This window comes from Pogoniulus pusillus, chromosome 8, assembly GCF_015220805.1.
Source record: "Pogoniulus pusillus isolate bPogPus1 chromosome 8, bPogPus1.pri, whole genome shotgun sequence".
NCBI classification, from domain to species: Eukaryota; Metazoa; Chordata; class Aves; order Piciformes; family Lybiidae; genus Pogoniulus; species Pogoniulus pusillus.
This window is the reverse complement of record NC_087271.1, coordinates 32260175-32274230: the sequence shown is the minus strand read 5'-3', so window position 1 is coordinate 32274230 and position 14056 is coordinate 32260175. Positions and strand designations below refer to the sequence as shown.

Here is a 14056-nt window from a genome sequence, read left to right as displayed (position 1 = left end):
GGTCTAGTTGACTGTCTAGGGCTGGGTGAGAGGTTGGAGTGGATGATCTTGGAGGTCTCTTCCAACCTGATTGATTCTATGATTTTCCTCAATACATTGGCAACATTATTTTAAATAGGATATAAACTTCCCACCCCCAAGAGGCAAAATGTAAGGAAAACAAGACTAGAACAAGAAGAAAAAGAAGAGCTATGTAATCTGGTTTCAATGATAGCAAGAAAGAGAAAATGAAATAGCATGTTTTGCTCTTTCTACTTTATAGACATTTGAGCACAACACGAATACTACTAAGTGAGGTTCACAGTTCTATAGCAATTTTACAATTTTTATTTTCTTTTAATAAATTTAAAACCTTCAGAATTCATTATTTGGCAAAAAGCTAACTCTAAAACTCTCTACTTCTTGCATCCCATTGAGAAACTGGCTTACTGGGCTTCCCCATGACATCAATTGTGACTCAAGCTACATCTCAGCACAACAGCCCTTACCAGCCCCACACTGATTAAACACTTTAAGCATCAGAACACTAATTCATCCTACAGTGGTGATAGTGCCTGTGTACCTATACCACTTCTTTCTGGCTCTCAGTGGTGCAGAAGAAAGCAAAGGGTGACTCTTGGCTGAAGTGCTGAGTCAGCACTCTGCCAGCCAGACATCCCAAGCCAGCCCACTGGTGTGCAGCAAGAGGAACTAGCAAAGCAGCCAGTGCCTTCAGAGAGCACAAGGCGGAGGAAAGATGTTCAGCCTAGTGATGGAGGACCAGATTCAAAATCCACTTAGTCCTGCTGCTTCAACAGACTTTGAATTGGGACCTCAACACACAGAAGGAACAAGAGGACCAGGAGAAATTGAAAGAATGTCAGAGTGGGAAATTTCAGTACAATCACTTCTCATAAAAATTGCAGCAAGCCACCACACACATGGCTACAAACACTTTTGACCACAGGGATGTATGTATCATTTTTTCCACTAGCGTTCACCCTTACCCTCCTGTCACTGGCAGGACCTACTGCAAGTGCATCACCAGCAGCATCGGCTTTTTTCTTATTGTCTCTTAGCATGCAAGAAAGTCAAGAAAGCTTTGTGTCCACACACAAAACGTGCAGTTGTGGTACCTCCACCCCACCACCTACCTTCTGCTACAGAAGAGAGAGGCTTATCTGAGGCAACACGAACACAAGACCAAGGAAGCTGGAATACAAGAACTGTGTTTCATGTTTGGCTGTATCACTGCAACACACACTAGTTAATCCTTCCTCAGTAAGCACCTAAGCGCTTTCACTCTTTGCATTGTTACTACAGAGGTTGGTTCTATTAATAATTACCACCTTCCTGTGACAGCAACACACAGACTTTCTCTGCTGTCAGTGCTGCCGTTTTAGATCTGAACACGCTGGACAGATTTACTGTCCCCCCCACCAAGGATGCCAAGACTGGCATTGTGCATATCTGAATCTCAGAAAATAAATTACTGCTTAATGCTGCTCCCTTCCCCACGTTACCACAGCCTTTGTAAACTTTGTATTGCTCATTAGGTGTAAGAAAACAGAGCAGACATAACACACAAGTGTTTTTCACACTAAGCAAAACACAGGCAAAGCACCAAATGAAATTTACTTAATAGGCAGTGCTTGCTCAGAAACATCAGGAAAATGGTGTACAGAATAGATAGCCTGAAGAGCATATTCATCGTTCAGGATGGTTTGGGGGGGATTTCTAAATCACAAAGAACGAACACGAACCTGGTCTCTCACCAAGAGTTGGGGATTAATTTAAGACAGCAACCAAGAGCAAACCACACTAACCTTCTATATTACCAATCCTCAACCAAAGTTTGAGGAAAGGGCAGAGGGAGGTTAAAAAAAAAGAACTCTAAAAGACACACAGACAGGAATTTAGTTATACCGCCTGGGATGAGAGTGCTGTTTTTTGAGAGCTCATCAGTCTCTGTTCCGTTCCTGCAAATTTCTCACATCCTAACATCCTCTCTCATTCCCTACCTTCAGTTTTAAGAGGCAGAAAATAGGATCCCTTCCTAGCACAGCTGACAGGCATAATATTTAATAAAAAAAAATACAAAATGGTTCTCTTTTTCCCTTTTTTTTTTTTTAAGTCCCGAAGCTCCAACACTGCTTATGAGTAGCTAGTATCCCAAAGCTATCACTGAAGAGGTTTCATTCCAGCACCAGCAACTAAACCAAGTAAAAGCTCACTTTCAGCACCACCATTACAGGAAGTACTGCTGAGACTTACTCCACCAAACAACAGGCTGGTTACCACTACCGTCCTCCATTTTCAAGTCTGAGCAACCTACCTCATGGTTTTTACACACTGGGAACGTCCAGAAGAGAAACTGGCACGGGCTGCAAATGCACAGCCCGCATCCCCCCCCACCGACCGCAGACCAGCTTCCCTAAAGGATGCTGGGCAAGCCACAAGCTTTGTGTGCTCGAATTCGTGTGTAACAGCAGTGGCAGCACTGATAACGAGGACGGGGGGGAAATGGAGGTTGCAAGACAGAGGAGCTGCTGTGCTAGGCTCAGGGATCCTCACGGAGCAAGAGTCGATATTGCCACGTACCGGGCAGCTGGGGGAAGGGAGGAGGCATGCCTCGAAAAAAACACGGCTGATGTTGACAAGGGCTGGTTTTGTCCTCGAGATATGTTTTACTGACTGGCTTAGGCCTCTTTAATCTGCGTGTGGTGCGGCACGGAGAACAGTTGACACCATACAAAAGACCCACAGCTGGTGGTCCCCGCATGGAGTAAACGCCACGGGTCTCAAAAGGGGGCTCGCTTTTTTCCAGCGGCATTTTGTGGACGCGGAGGGGGGGCTGAGCGCACTACCGCCGCCGCCCGGCACGCCAGAGCTCGGGCCCCGCTGGCCCCCCGCACATGCGGGCACGTCCAGCGTGGATGCGCACCCATGGCGAGACACTGCGCCGCGCCACAGCGCTCCTCGGGGTCCCACTGGTGGCTGCTGTAAAGGGCCGAGAAGCCCCCGAGACACACCGGCGCTGGCAACAACACCAGCACACCCTTCCAGGCCGTTTGGAACGCAGATAAAAAGAGGAAGGCAAGTACGACGGAAAGCGCGTGGAGGAAGCAGCGGCAGGTACGGTGCCAGTGCCGATGCCACCCTCTCTTCTTTCTTCTCAGCAGCCTCTCTGATGCCTGCCCTACCGCCTCCCGCCAGCCCCACACGCGTCTCACCTCAGGGACGGCCCCACGGGCTGGGGCACCCGGAGAGCCGGCCGGCCGTGCCGCGTGGTTCGCGCCGTAGGGACACAGACCTTTTCCGGGGCGCTCACTCCCGCGGAGCTGCCATGCGAGCCGCGGAGACGGGCGCAGCAGCGTCGGCTCGGCTCGGCTCCTAGCAGCGCTCCGCAGCGCGCTCTCCGCATGCAACACACACCAGCATGGGCCGGCGCACGGACAGCACCGGCAGCGGGGGCCGGCCCCGCACCCGAGAGCGCCGCCCGCGGCCCAGCGGCGGCCAATGGCTCCCGCGGCGTCGCGCATGTGAGAGCCCAGGCGAGCCCGCCCGCTCGCCCCCCGCGCAGCTGCCCAGCTCAGGTGCCCACGGGGGCTCGGGGTTGCAGGCGCATGGGCGCGGGGGAGCTGGGGGCGTGTTAAGCGCGGCCCGAGCAAGTCCCTATGCGGAGCTTTGCGCCGGGATGCCGAGCACTGTCTGCGAGGCACGTCTTGGAGCGGTAGCAGTGACAAGCAAGGCGTCTGTGGCAAAACCGATGGCTTCTAGAATCGCATTATTCTCCTTGTGCCGGTAAATGGAGTGTGCTACGCGAGGTAACTAAACCAGTGACAAGTTAAACTCAGTTTTTAATTAATAAAATGTTACCGAGGAGAGGAATTCTTTTCTTGAATCTGTTTCGAGCCGTAGGGAAGCAGAAAGTCCAAGGCAGCTTTAGTCTGGGGGGAGGAGGAGAGAGCCAACAGCTGTTTGGGTCGCAGGGACCAATTCCTCCACTGCAGCCCCGGAGACTGAACCCAGCACACTGCAGAAGGAGTCAAACTGGCACCCCAAAATCATTAGAAACTTATCCTTCATTTAAGTGAAATGGCAAAATATCCTGAAGTCGTTGCTGAACATTGACTTGACAAGTAACCAGACCCGGCGAGGATTGTAACTGGATGTAACCTATCGCTCTTGAACCTATATTGAATTTGATCACAAACTGAATTATTAAAACAATACTAATATTCTTCCAACGTTTCCTTCACTTTGGAGATGGAAAATGGCCATTAGGTGCTCATCCAAAGTTTTATGGCGTTCTAAAGGTTGAGAATCTCCCCTTTAGAAGCATTTTTAATCAGACCTTCTGATCTAACTGACTGTAAAAGTTACCTAGGGTTGCAAATGAAAGCACTTCTTAGCAACAATTCAGCTTCTGAGAGCAGAGAAAACCAGGCCAGCTTGTCCTGCTCTCAGCTGTTCATCACTATTTTCATAGCAGCATTTTCATCTGGTGGAGAACTTTAGTGGAGTTCATATTTAGCTGTCAATTATTTTAAGCTTTGATTTTTTTAATACCTTCGCTTGGCCCTTAGTTACTCTCTTCTGTGAGATCATCAAGGCTTGCATTATTTTTGGCTAGCATGTTAGATCTTGCTGCTTCCTCCTTAAGGTGAATTTATTACCTGTTTATTTGTTTGGGTTTTTTTGCTCTGACATGGTGCCCAAGCTGCGTGTAGCGTAGATCCACAGTGATGTAGGGTTAACACAGACAGAAGTCGTCCAATCTGGTAAACATCAAGGCAAGTGAAAAGGGATACTAAGGAGAGCTGTTGGCTGGGAAATCCTGAGTCGCAGGCAGCTGGCAGAGAGATTCAAGCGGAAGAAAAAGGCTTTTTTTCAAACGGCAGAGCTGGTCAGAGCTAGCTGAATCCGCATTCACTTGGCAATCAAGGCACTGTGCTAGGCTAAGGCACACCAGCAAATCAAGCAAATAGCTCTAGGGACCTGAGGCGGAAGACACCTGGAACTAGGTAGATTCAGATCAAATTAGGGTTCCTTTCTGATGGGGCAGTTACAAGGGTGAAAGACTTACCTCCTAAGAACATGTGCTGGGTTGCTTGGTTTTGGGGTGGTTTTTTTCCTCAATATGAGGCTCAAGCCTCAATGCTTTTGGGCAGCTCTTTCCAGATGGTTTTCCTGGGTCTGGCTGTCTGGAATATGCTGGGGTGGGATAGAAGAGAGAGGAGGAGAGTTAAAATGATGGAAGAGCTCTGTTTGGGGCAAATATGTGTCCCAGCTGTTCTGTTATCTTGCTATAGAGCTATTTCAGCAGAAGTACATATCAGCTCCCCTTTTCATCATGTGTTAAGAGAGGTGCCAGAAAAACAGAGACAGTGGAGGGAAAATGACTTCTTTCCACTTGCACAGTTTTGATGTTAGCCCTTTTACTATTAAAATCATATTGTTATTTTCATCTGTGGCTCAGAGGACTGAGTTAATGATTGTGTTAACAAGCAATAATGACACAGCCAGATGCCTCACAGGATAAATTTACCCTGTTTGTTTTTAAAACTGCATTTTGATTTCAATTGTTCAAATGCTTTAACCTTTCCTAGCCAAAGAAAAAGTCAGATATTTCCACATTAGCATTATCCTCATTTTTGTATCATTAAAACTTTTTAGAGTATATAGGTCCACCATCCTTGATGATGTTGAAAAGCTAATAATTCATTTTGATCTGTTTTCCAGTCCTTCCTTTCCTTCTTTCAGACAGCCATCCTGTGCATCTCAGATATGCTTGACATTGCCTAGTGGGTGTCCAAGCTCAGTCCAAGGGAGCCAAGTGCAAGAGGGACACCAGCAGAAGGTGAACATAAGGAAGAAATGGTGCCAAAAATAATGTGTGCCAGCAGTTCCTCCAAGAACAGTGAGGAAACTGAGAAATAATGCAGTCCTAGCTTTGAGTGGACTGACACATTTTTCTGCCATGCAAATTTAAGATGAAGGGAAATACTAAGAGGTAAAGGAAGTAGTTACTTGGGAAGAAGTACAGATGGCAACACAGAAGGAAGATACAGGTGGGGGACTGGTTTTCTTCTCTCCAGAAACACAGCAATTCAGCTTCATGGAACGGACAAAGCTTGAAGGGGAATACTCCAGTTTAAATAAGGAGGAGGAAGTGTGTGAGTCACATTACTTGCATACTGGTCATCTGTGCCAAGAAAAAGGATTTCTGAGTGCTGAACTGTTCAGCCCACGGTGCTCATCCAGACAACATAGGCAGGAAGATGGGGCTGGGGATGCAGTTACACTTCTCAGCCCCGATCTGCCACTTGCCCCCCAGTCAGCCATTAATGCCACCTCCGTGCCCTCCCACAGCAGCAGTGCAGCTAATTTTCCAGGCAAAACTAGAGAATGTGTTGGCAGCCTTTTTATTGCCCCAAGGTCGGGTGATTTTGGCAGAGGTCTGCCTTGCTTGTGCTTGCAGCTGGGAGTGGAGAGGCTGCTGTGTGGAGGCCCAGCCAAGGACTCGGAGTCTCTGCTCTTCCAGCGTGGAGAGGGAGCCCTCTCACCCAAGGGCTGCACTTCTGTACTGCACTTCTGTACTGCAAGGCTGCTGCAGCTCAGTGTGTCTCGTCATGAGCATGCAATGACAAAGCTTTTGGAAAGTCTAATTATGTCAGACAATTCTCCATTAGCTACCTTGACTGACAATCCCAAAGACACCAAGAGAACCAAAGCAGCCTGGTTTTCCACAACAAAAAGCACTGCAAAACAACATTGTCCCTATCATGTTCATTTATAATTCCATCATTTTTTGTTTTTCTAAATTTGTGCTATCCAATTTTCTTTGCTATAACTCCCTCTTAAACAGTCATCCAGACTCACATTACCACTTTTCTGAAGACACTTCACCATTATGCTTGTTTTCAAACGCCTGGCACAGTAACCTCTATGCCAAAAGCACTGTGACTTGGAGACCTTGCTAGGCCAGAGCTTCCAGAGCCATGACTCTGTCCCAGCTTCTGAACTTCCTGGCTAGAAGATGGCACTCTCTCCTTGCCTTGTCTTTCTGCTGAAAAAAGGAAGAGTGTCTTTGTCTTACAACACCAGAACAACTGTTTTAGATAAAAAAAAGTTTTCTTCCCCCTTCTAATTGCATCCAGGACTCCACATTGTGCTCCCAGTTCTTCTATTTCATTTGCAATAACACAAAGCCACTGAGTCACAGAATGGTTGGGGTAGGACCATCTAGTCCAACCATGCTGCTAGAACAGGATCACTCAGAGTAAATCACCCAGGAACACATCCAGGCAGGTGATGAACACCTCCAGAGACACACTTCACAACCTCTTTGAGCAGCCTGTTCCAGTACTCTTCCATCCTCAAAGTGATAGGAGGTTGGTCTGTGACTACATTGGTCCATTTCATCTGCTCAGCTCTCCCTATTTTGTTGATTTTGCACTTAACTACTTCTACAATCTTTACCTCTTCAGCTTACTCTATTTTCCACAAATACAAAGTGCTAAGCATGGAGTCTGAATAGGAAATGAAAATTAAAATCCTGGGATTAAAGTGGGGTAGTTAAATCTGAAGAAGAGGAGGCTGAGGGGAGACCTTATTCTTCTACCTGAAAGGAGGTTGTAGTGATATGGTTATTGGATAGGACAAGAGGAAGTAGCCTCAGGTTTCCCCAGAGGAGGTTTAAACTGGGTATAAGGGAAAATTTATTTACTAGAAGAATGACCATGCATTGAAACAGGCTGCTCAGGGCACTATCTCTGGTGCTGTTAAAAAAATCACATGTAGACATGGCACTTCAGGATGTGATTTAGTGGGCATAGTGGTGTTGGGTTGACAGTTGGACTTGATGATCTTAGAGGTCTTTTTCCAGCTGAAATGATTCTATTATTCTATCATAACCATAATTAGCAGGGTAAGACTGAAAAAAAACCCCCAGACTTTCAGCTTTCACAGCTTGTGCATCCCAGCTGGAACAATTTACCTGCCCAGGCCATTTTAGTCTGTTATTTCTTTCTTCAAATCATGGCTGAAAACCTTTTCTTCAGAGCTTGATTGGCTTTCTCAGCCATTTGGCCGTGCTGATCTGTACCTCTGCTAGCACTTAACCTTTGCTTCCCCAGTCCTACAGTTACAGTAGTTAAGCGCCTGCTGGTTTTGTTATTTCTTTAGTAGAAGTTTTCTTGAAATAGCTTAGCCACAAGGGTATAATGAGGTGCACAGCTGGGCACAGCTTTCTGAGCAGCAGGAGGAAGGCAAAAAGAACATAGTGGCACCAAGACTCTTAGGTCCTGCAAGTGGCAGATCTCCAGTCGTTCAAATGGCTGTAGATTAAGGATCCACTCAGCCGGACCATTGAAAAGCAAATAGAAAAACAGACAAACGAAAACAAAACCAAACCAACCAACCAAACAAACAAAAAAACCCACAAACCTCACACTAGAACAGTTGAGGAAAACCAGACAAAAGGAACAGGGGGAAAAATGGTAAGGGAATAATATAGAACTAATTTCTTACATGCTTCACCTTCTCTGTAGCTTCCTATTCTCCCGTGGAGCAAAGAAACCACCAATCATTCTGTAGGAGAGTGGAGGAAGCTTATTTAACAATGGGAATCCTTAAGCAGGGACTTGGAGCTCTTTTCCCACTTCACCAGCTGCAGCAGGGCTGCTGTGTTTGTGTCTGGGAGGCTGCAGAACCCAGGCTTGCCAACGTAGCATTAGGAGAAGCTGATTTTGCTTGAAATGGTGTGAGGGGTTTACATCACTTAGAGTTTGGAATTTACCCCCCAAAAGGTAAATTACACTACCCAGAATTTGGAAGTAAAACAAAGTTATTATTTACAGAAGTAGCTGTGCTAGTTTGAAGCCAGCTGGAATATTTTGGTAAGAGGAATTAGATTGTGGGCAGTGAAAAGGAAACAGTGGTGATGTCTACTTCACTCATAGGCTTGCTGAGATGGATTAAAAACAAGAACATAAATACAGATTACACAGTTGCTCTCTGTCTCTGGTTGCCTCCCTTCTCTCTCTAACCTGCTGTCTGTGTAACTAATCCCTCTGCTTCCTAATCCCCCATGCCAATTCTCCAAACTCACCTTGAATGTAAGGCAAAGTCTGGGATAAGGTAGAAAGGTGGAAGGGAGGTGGTAGGGTGGCTGGAAGCTCTTCCTGGGGACTCTGGTTTCTGGGAGGGCTGTTGTGTTTCTGTATTACTTTTTAGCTTGTATATTTCTGTATAGATTGTAAATACCTGCTCGTATATTGTGCTAAGCTGTAAATATAAAGCTTCAATCTAATTTTCAGCTTGGCTGAGTCTAGTCAGGGTGATTTCCTAAGAGTGGAGGGGCAGGTAACTCCCAAACCATCACAGTAGGCTAAATATATTAAACAACACACACACACACACACACACCCCGTCCCCTACCCCAAACAAATAAAGACACCTAAAACCAACCAATCAAAAACCCCCACAAAAAAAAAAATACAAATACATATACAGCTAGACAATAACCCAGCTATCCTCCCCAGACAAAGCCCAGACTGACACAGTATTATCTCTCTTTTCTTACCATAGCCTAAACAACAATCAGCACAGAGCAGGTAAGGCCAGAGGAAGAGACAGTGGGAAAAGCAAGCAAAAGAGAAAGAAGACTTTCAACCTCAGATTATATAGGAAAATCATAAACCAGTGAAATGAGATAAATATATCTCTTCTGTTCAGCCCCTTTTGGGACATGGCTCTGAAATTCTCTCAGAAACTTTTATTTGCAATTTACAGTTGAGACACTAGTCTTAAACTCCAGCACATGGCTACACTCACTGAATCATAGAATCAGAATCATAGAATCAACCAGGTTGGAAGAGACCTCCAAGATCATCTTTTCACTTCAGCCATGGCAGTTTCTGCTGGCTGTGTGTACATGTTACAGATCAAACAAAATCAATTGCTCCATTCTGGAGACTCTATCCAAGGGAAGACATATCAACAACATGTAATTCTACCTCTCTAATCCTCTTCCCAATGCTTTTTCAAGTACCATGAGAGCAAACCCAAATATGCCATTTGCTGAAACTGTGATTATAGAATCATAGAATCAACCAGGATGACCTCAGAAGTCTTTTCCAACTCAAACAATTCTGTGGTTCTGCAATTAGCCACTCTCCATTCAGCATCACTCCAATACAAAACACCTTCAAGATTCCAAGTATTCCTGTGCCTCCTATCCACAGCTGCTGTGGCAACCAGCATGCTCATTTAAAACCTGCTTCATCTCCTGCTCAAAGATAAAGAAGGAGTATTCCACATATGTGCAGTGACAGGGAAACAGGTTACTGTAATCTACAAATCATTCTCCCTTCTCTCTGTTTACTTTGAATGGAAATTAGTTGGAGAAAGCACTGGAGATACTACTGTGTAGGAAATTAACTGGAGAAAGCACTGGAGATACTACTATGTAGGAAATCAACTGGAGAAAGCACTGGAGATACTACTATGTAGGAAATCAACTGGAGAAAGCACTGGAGATACTACTATGTAGGAAATTAGTTGGAGAAAGCACTGGAGATACTACTATGTAGGAAATCAACTGGAGAAAGCACTGGAGATACTACTGTGTAGGAAATTAACTGGAGAAAGCACTGGAGATACTACTATGTAGGAAATTAACTGGAGAAAGCACTGGTGATACTACTATGTAGGAAATTAGTTGGAGAAAGCACTGGAGATACTACTGTGTAGGAAATTAACTGGAGAAAGCACTGGAGATACTACTATGTAGGAAATCAACTGGAGAAAGCACTGGAGATACTACTATGTAGGAAATCAACTGGAGAAAGCACTGGAGATACTACTATGTAGGAAATCAACTGGAGAAAGCACTGGAGATACTACTACGTATGAAATCAACTGGAGAAAGCACTGGAGATACTACTATGTAGGAAATCAACTGGAGAAAGCACTGGAGATACTACTATGTAGGAAATTAGTTGGAGAAAGCACTGGAGATACTACTATGTAGGAAATAAGTTGGAGAAAGCACTGGAGATACTACTATGTAGGAAATAAGTTGGAGAAAGCACTGGAGATACTACTATGTATTACACAGCAGTGAATTCACTGCCAACATTGTATAGTCACCATAAAACAGCTAAACATGTATCTCCCCTGCCCCCAAGCACCTCCAGCTTACTTTATCACCACTTGGGAAAAGGTCGTGGGATAAAGAAGGTCTGATCACGCCTTAACCCAAAATAACATTTTGCTTTGTCAGGTTAATTATATACCCTGACATCAGAAACTGAAATTAGTGGGTGGTTTTCCCCTGAGATGCCCAAAGACTGTAAGATGAATCATGTCTGCTCTTCTGCTGTACCCCAGGATTATGGGGAACAAGGGATGGAAAGACTAGGATATTTATTTTCCTGCTCAGGTCTCTGTGGCTAGAGAATCATGTCCACATTCTGGCTTTGCAAGTGACGTTATGTGGCTGGTTGGTATTGCTATTATCCCATGTGCATCAGAAATGGCCATCATTTTCCAGTAGATGCATTTACACAGCCACAAAGGCATGTTCACTGCTTTGCTTTGATCCTGGTGTGAATTCCTGGCACCAGAGTGTCTCAAAATGTCTCTGAAACGTTCTGAAATTTGACTTGAGAACAGTGCTCCATACACAAGAGCACTGGGGGGCGGGGGGGAATTGTAGCCAGAGCTTTTTAACATTTAAATACAGAGAAAGCACTCCCTGAGTAACTAAGATACCCTCCTCCCGCTTTGAGCTATTTAGCACTGAACACCCTGAAGTTAGCCTAAGTCTTAAATCTTCCAACAGAAAAAGCACTCAGACACTTCTTTTGCTTGCCTTCCTCTATCTTTTTATAGCTAGAGCTCTTCTGGCATTGCGTTTCCATGGTGGGTGCTTTTCAGCCGCTTCTCCCTCTCTCGGGCCCCTTTCTTTCACATCCCTTTGTGTTGTTTAAAAGCTCCCTTACCTGGGTGCAGCAGAGCCCCCGCAGATAGCAGTGCGAAACCCCTCGCTCCTCTCCTGGGGCAGCTGCTGCCAGGCTTCGCCTGCTTTTCTTCCTCTCCCCGAGCTCCCTCTGCTGTCCGATGCCGCCGCACTTCGGCGTGACCTGTGTAACCCACGGAAACCCCGAGCGCTTTGCAGGGCTGATGCAACTCATGCAGGAGCAAGGCTGCTCTGAGGTGAGAGGGAGTAGCCGGGATAACATTGCCTGGCTGGGTTGGCCTCCTCCCACCAAATCTCTCCTCTGCCACCAGGGTGCCTCTCGAAGACAAACGGAGCAGCATCCTTGCCGAGCAGCATCCTTGCCATGCAGCATCCTTGCCAAGCACCCATTAGGGCTATCATTCCTGCTGGGAGTCAGTAGATTAGGAAACACTGCTCCTTGGAACAGAAGAAAAATGGCCTTTGTGCTATGCCTCCAGCTGCTTAGTGTAGGGCATTAGAGGAATGCTGTGGAGTAGCTGCACACCCAAAGTGCTAGTTAGTTACAGGCGATGCAATAGGAGATGAAGGGAGAATTATGCCCAAAATTATTGAGTGAAGAATAAGGGCCCAGCCTGTGGAAAATGTGTGCTATTCCTGCCTGCTGTAGGCAGACTGGCCCTGCACTGTGACAGCCTCTTTGGAAGGCACTGACACACTGCAGGTGTCTGGAGGTATGTACCAGCTGAAGCAGACCTGGCTGAGTCAGGGCACCGGAGATTTGAGACCCCAGCCCCATGGTGCATGGGCATGAGGGACTGGAGGGAGGAATGCTCATTCTCCCATTGCTCAGTCCAGAGTGTGCTGCAGAGCTGCCTCCTCTCTGTGTAGCATGCACATACCTTGCTGCTGACAAGATGCTCAGCAGCTCTTGTTCTGCTGGGTTTTGGGATGCATAGGGTGAGGAGAAAGAGAACAAGAAATCTGTTTCTCAGCAGTGAGGAGGCTCAGCCTTAAAATTTGCTGGTAACTTGTGCTGGTTTTGACAGAGGCAGTGTCCTGCAGCCCTGATACCCAAGGGTGGTGCATGGGTCTGCTCCCACCCTGGGCAGCATGACAGGAAAACATACCAAGCTGTCCCCTGCTAACACTACTGCATTTGCACACTTGTTTCATTTGCCTGAATATGGTACCATAGGAACCAGAGCCCCAGGATCTGCTGCTGCCTCTGAGCCAAGGTGAGCTTGGCCCACCAATGCTCCTCTGCCTGCCTGCTCTGCTGGCTTCATCATGTGGTCCTTGTGCTGCTCATGAGTTCCTTGCCTCATCCTCTTTTTTTTGGACAACAATCAGATAACTGATGTAGCAGCTAATTACTGTATTAGCTATAATTTGTCTATTCATCTTCCCCCCTTCCTCCTACCTTGGAATATTTCCATCCCTCCACCCTTTCCACCTTCACACTAGATCTGCTTTTTGACTCCCATTCCCTTTTCTCTTGCAGTCCTCAAGCACACGAAGTCTTGCTGTACTGTTTCCTTCCTCTTCACCTCCCTATTTCTCACAGCTTCTGTGATCTTACCTAGCATGTCTCCTCCATCCCTTCTCCAGGCCTTCTCCAGTTTCCCTTCTCTTAGACACCATGCCTACCACCTCAGGCTACTCCTTCATACAGTCCTCCTCTTTATTCTAACCCTGTGCAGGACACTTTCAGCTTCTCCCAAAACTGAGGCAGCCTTACTCCACTCCTGTACTCTCCCTGGCTCTTACATGGTCAACATTTCTTATTTGCTGCTCTTGTCTCTTCAGATACCTCAGAAACTACTTTTCCCACCTCCTGATAGCTTGTACTTCGAGTCTTACTCTAGCCTTTACCTCTCAAAATCCTTACTTTCCTCCAGTCTTCTTCATTAGTGTCTCCAAGGAAAGCATGTTATAATCTCACACTGGCCTCAAATCTCACTATGACCTTTCTTCTTCCTTGCTCTCTGAATGGGAAATTCCATCCAGTGCCACAGCCAACTCCACTCAGCTCAACAGCCCTGATTCTGTACCTTTATTCCAGGGCTTGCACCATCGTCTTTCCCACCTTCTCACTCCTCTGTCCCC

At 46.3% G+C, this 14056-nt stretch overlaps 1 long non-coding RNA gene across 1 annotated transcript; it reads right to left on the bottom strand.

Annotated features, from left to right (window-relative positions):
- Positions 1–6595: 6595 nt before the first annotated feature.
- Positions 6596–12331, bottom strand: LOC135177655 (uncharacterized). Its single transcript, XR_010303123.1, has 3 exons — positions 11991–12331; positions 8515–8574; positions 6596–7051 (listed from the first exon to the last, which is right to left on the bottom strand). It is a non-coding gene; the product is annotated as an uncharacterized LOC135177655 (long non-coding RNA).
- Between the last annotated feature and the right edge of the window lie 1725 nt (positions 12332–14056).